Consider the following 6,000-nt stretch of genomic DNA (forward strand, 5'->3'; position numbering starts at 1 on the left):
CATGCGTCACACTGTGCGCCACGTTATTGTTTCGGTGAAATGAATTTCTACAATACTGTTACTGTTAATTCTACTCTCTGCAGTGTTTAAATGCTTACATATACACACAGTTACTGTCCGTCCACACATACGACTCGGTTCTGCTTCTATGCCCCAGCTTTGTTTACTTTTTCCCACCGAGGCTTCTAGACTTCTGATTGGCCAACATTTCTGCACGGTTAGGAATCTAGCGCCACCTGCTGCTTTGGCATGTTCATAGCAGCGTTTTCCTTCATTTCTTCCTTTATGTGTGGACGGGATTATTTTTGAAAACGGAAACTCTCCGTTTTCAAAAATACCCGTGTACCTGTGGACGTAGCCTCAGTCTCTGACTGGAAGCGCTAATTCGTCATTCGGCTTTTGTCAGACTGAAGTAACTGTTAAAACTGTTTGAAAAGCTCAGCTATACAACAAGGAGAAATTGAGAATTTCCTTTTAGTTCTCAGTTTATTTGATATTGACAAAAGTTAGTCAGTTTTGTCTGTTCTTCTGTAAAACAAACTAAGATTTATTTTTAGAATTAATATTTTGTTTCTAAGTGGAATTGACAATTTAGTCTGTTTCGTTTGTTCTATTTTGAAACTTAAACGCTTTAGCGGCTGCCTTTTGTGTAGTTTGCAATATTTGCCTTTATTTATCTGAAAAAGTCTCATGTTCCTTAAGTACATCTACCCTGTTGAACTTATTATGGGAAATAAATATTTAAATCAAAACAAGCTGCTGATTATTTCACATTTTACTTGTGAGCAACGGCACATTTAAATCTTACAAATATAGTTATTTGGCTTACATCGTGATAGATATCGTTATCGCCTGAAATTAAAAAAACATATCGTGATATGAAAATATCTCATATCGCCCAGCTCTAGTGTTAAATAATTTTCAGTTACATTTTTTAACTTTACTTCACTGGGGTCAAAGATTTTTTCTTGTGTGCTTGTATAAGCAGTATAACCTTGTCCTTATCTGTTGAAGCTCAACTCTGATCTTTGCAAGTTATTGCAAATTGAAAGAAGTGTCACAGCAGCATACCATCCACAGATCAATGGTCTAGATGAAAAGACCAATGACAACATAAAAAGGTATGCCTAATTTTTATCTAACAGTTTTTAATAACATTACTTATGTTATTCAAACTTAATTGTTACTTAATAATTTATTAATTTCTTTACTTCTAATTAAACTTTCTGTCTTACTTACTGTGTTTACATATTTCTATGCCTGCATTTAGAGCCCTCCGAAAACTGGTGAATGACCAGCAGAATAACTGGGATCTGTATCTAGAGCCCACCCTGTTTTCACTTCGGTCAAAAGTACACACCACAACAAAATACACACCTTTTTTTCTGATGTATGGAAGAGAGGCAGTATTTCCATCAGAAGTGCCTGCTCAAGTGCCGGTGAGTGTTTGTCAAATTCTTTCTATGTTAGAACTAAGAATTGAAACCATTTAAGAAAAAAACCCAGTAATGTCTTTATGAATATGATATCATCTTGTTTTAATTGCTAATATCTACAAAATTTTAGATTTCCAACATCATTCTGCCAGACGACAAAAGGTACAGTGACTATGTACAGTCTGAAAGTGAAGCACAACATGCAGTTAAAGAAACTGCACAAGAAAACATTGCGAAGTCACAAGACAAGCAAAAGGTTGCATACGCCAAGCGGGCCCTGAAAAAGTACAAAAATGTTGTGTACAATGTAGGGGATCAAATTCTGCTTCTAAATATGAGGAAACGTGGGCGAAAAGGAGGAAGACTTGAACCGGATTTTTCAGGTCCCTACACAATTGATGACTTCAGTGGAAAATGTGTTAGACTGAAAAACGCTGAGGGAAATACTTTAAAAAGTCTATACAGTATTGACCACATTAAACCCTATAGAACAAGCCACCCTGTCCAAGTCTCAACTCCAGCTGAACCTGTTGAGAGTAGCCCATCTTCTGAGATGTGGCCTTGCAGTCCTCAGCATCAACATGAAGCGCTGCAAAATAACAGATCCTCTGTCATTCAGTTTGCACCAAAAATAGCTCAGGTAAAATCAGTCCAAGCACCAGAAGAGCTTGTACCAGTGACCCCCCAGAAACCCAGCACGCAAGAAAAACGTGGCATAGCTAAAAATCTCATTCTGACCGGTTGGTCAATTGTTGCCTGTTTGGCTAGTCAAATGGATAGAATGTTTTATTTTTTTCTCCCCTCTTGCTAATTTTGACCTGTTGGTCCAATTTTGGCTAATTTCTGATTTACATAAAGCTACTCCCCTCTGGCATGTTGATGTTGTTGGCCCGTTGGCCCTTGTCTGCTTGTGGCCCGTTGGCCATTGACCGTGATTTTCAAATGGCAACTGTTATTACTAAAGAAACTTATCATATTTTGTTTTTTAGTGAAGTGGCTTTGGGCTGCAAAAGACACCGGGCGTGTGGAGGCAGTCGTTGGGCCATACAAATTGTATGACTCTTCTTTTCGCACACTGGAGGACAGTGGGTGGCTTTCTGATGAGGTAAGTGAAATAATCATTTTTGGTCCTAGTGGTGGTCTGTAAAAATAATCTTCTTTTAATCCAAACAGGTCATTGATGCATACCTGCACTGCCTCATTAAGAAACAAAAGGCAAGTAAGAACGTATGCCAGTTATTTCACAAATGTATTTTATACAATATTGTAATCATTTAAAAAAAAAAAAATCTTGCATTTTTCAGAACCCTGTGTATCAGTTGTCTTGCGTTGTTGCAACCTCTCTGTTTTCTGGGAAGTTCAAATGTGTCAGCAAGGTAATGTAGATGTTATATTGGTTATATAGTGTATGTTATGTAAATAAATCTAAACCTTTATAAACTTAAAAATATTCCACAGATGTTGTTTCCGGCTGAGGACATTTGGTTGTGCCCACTGAACTCTGGTGCACACTGGATCCTTGTGGTACATGTTCACACCTCATGTGTTCTTTCTCTTTTTTGTTTTACTGTTCTTTTTAGCAGCATATTCTTATTTTGAAAATGCTTACAATTGATTATGTTTATTTAAGTGAGTGTAATACACAAATTCTACTAAATACAATTTTTATTTTAGGTTGTCAAAATCTCCTCACAATCTGTACTGCTGTTAGACCCTCTTGGAAATGAAGGTTGTTATGAAAGGAAAGTTATGCGTAACTGGAGGTATTCATCATTCATTAATTATCTGTTTTAGGTTGTTTGGTTTGTGGTTTTTTTTTTTTCTTTTTATTTAGAGCAAAATGCTGGCTACATTTTAAAAACTTGTTTTGTTTTTATTAGGAATTTTCTGAAGATGAAAGGAAAGGAAGAGTCCCGAGTGGATTGGAAAATGGAGACTCTGCCACACAACAAGCAGATGGACTCCAGCAGTTGTGGAGTTTTAGTGTTGAAGGTATTTAATAAGCAATTGTATTTAATGTATTTAACTAGAATTAAGTTAATCAATTGCAATTACTGTAACATATTACAGTTTGCCGAACACTACCTTCTGAGTGGAGACGTTACTGTCCACTCCAGAAGCCATTGGGCTGCACCGCACTGAAATTGCTTGCGAACTGCTAGAACATCAAAGTAAGTTGAGTCATGTGCTTTTGTATTGCAATAGCACTTTCAGTTTTGTTTAAAACTGTTAGGTTTAATGTCAGTGTGTTTCTAGGTAATGCTGATGACTACTGTGTGGTTTGTTCCATGCTGGAAGCCGATCCTGACTCCAGTATGATTGAAATGGTAAAACAAATAAACCACAAATGCAATATACAGTGGCTTGCAATAGTATTCGGCCCCCTTGAACTTTTCCACATTTTGTCACATTACAGCCACAAACACAAATCAATTTTAATTGGAATTCCACGTGAAAGACCAATACAAAGTGGTGCACACGTGAGAAGTGGAACAACAATCATACATGATTCCAAACAATTTTTACAAATGAATAACTGAAAAGTGGGGTGTGCGTAATTATTCAGCCCCCTGAGTCAATACTTTGTAGAACCACCTTTATCTGCAATTACAGCTGCCAGTCTTTTAGGGTCTGACTCTACCAGCTACAGACTGGTAGAGACATTGGTCTTTCACGTGGAATTCCAATAAAATTGATTCATGTTTGTGAATGCAATCTGACAAAATGTGGAAAAGTTCACGGGGGCCGAATACTTTTGCAAGCCACTGTAGTAATTATTTTCTCATCAAATTCATAATGTTGGTTAACACACTTACACCCCCCCCCCCCTTCTCCCTCTTCAGGTGCAGTGCGAGTTTTGTTCCAGATGGGCACATTTTGGATGTGCTCAATATGAGAGCAGCCTGGTCAAGTACCTGTGCGACAAATGTGCATAATTTGTACACTGTTTCTTTTTCAGTTCTTTCTCCCTGTGTTCTGTTGGATCTATAAATGTCAAATATATGTATCTGTAAATATATTCAGTAAATATATACTGTAACTATAATGGAGTGAGTTCATTGTCAAAGTTTATATAGTCAGGTGTTCCAATCACTTCAGTGGTGACAGCTGTATAACTTAAGCACCTTGGCATGCAGACTGCTTCTACAAACAAGTGCCAAACCATGCTACTGTTGTTATTATAAAGTAGAAGCATAATTCTGACAGGAAGAATTACGTGCCAAAACATGCTACCGTTGTTAATATAAAGTAGAAGCATAATTCTGACAGGAAGAATTACGTGCCAAAACATGCTACCTTTGTTATTATAAACTAGAAGCATAATTCTGACAGGAAGAATTACGTGCCAAAACATGCTACCTTTGTTAATAAGAGCAAGAAGCATAATTCTGACTGGAAGAATTACGTGCCAAAACATGCTACTGTGGTTATTATAAACTAGAAGCATAATTCTGACGGGAAGAATTGCGTGCCAAAACATGCTACCTTTGTTATTATAAAGTAGAAGCATACTCTGACAGGAAGAATTGCGTGCCAAAACATGCTACCGTTGTTATTATAAAGTAGAAGCATACTCTGACAGGAAGAATTACGTGCCAAAACATGCTACCGTTGTTATTATAAAGTAGAAGCATACTCTGACAGGAAGAATTACGTGCCAAAACATGCTACCTTTGTTAATAAGAGCAAGAAGCATAATTCTGACTGGAAGAATTACGTGCCAAAACATGCTACTGTGGTTATTATAAACTAGAAGCATAATTCTGACGGGAAGAATTGCGTGCCAAAACATGCTACCTTTGTTATTATAAAGTAGAAGCATACTCTGACAGGAAGAATTGCGTGCCAAAACATGCTACCTTTGTGAATGTGACCTACAAGCACACTTTAATGGGTAAAAAGAAGTGTCAAACCGAACTGGCTTTATGAATATCAGCTACAAACATACTCTGATGGGCAAAGTTAAGTGGCAAACCGTCATACCTACTTAAATTTGTGCTGGAATTATTGTTTGGCAGCAGAAATATGCATAAATTACATACAGTAGGACATTTTGCCAAAGTAGGGCAGTTTGTCATATGGCAGCGTAAAATTATCCTACTGGTAGGACGTTTTGCCAAAGTAGGATGGTTTGTCAGAACACCGGCTAGTGAGGGCACGTTCCTTACGTGACACACTTCGAGACTTGATTCGTCGGAGAGTCACGTGATCAATTATGTCAGAAGACAAACGTACCTGCCCACTGGTTAATTACATAATCACGTGGGGGCAGGGATCTCACAGCATAAGCATTTATATATTGTGTGTTTTTTTATTATTAAAAAACATCAACAAGTCACAAGCAAAATGAAAACACACCATGGCACATGTTTAAACAAGTAAGGTATATTCATAAAAATGATTTATTATTAAAAAAGACATAACATAATTTTTCATCCCCCCAAAAAAGATACATGTTTAAAGCACAATATCAGCCCAATGTCAAACAGAACTGTCACATGATATCAAACAAAAAATGTCAATTCTGTTGTGTAGAGTGGGCAATCATAATGAAGCAGTTCAT

The sequence above is a fragment of the Astatotilapia calliptera genome, chromosome 13 (genome assembly GCF_900246225.1).
Source record: "Astatotilapia calliptera chromosome 13, fAstCal1.2, whole genome shotgun sequence".
Lineage (NCBI taxonomy): Eukaryota > Metazoa > Chordata > Actinopteri > Cichliformes > Cichlidae > Astatotilapia > Astatotilapia calliptera.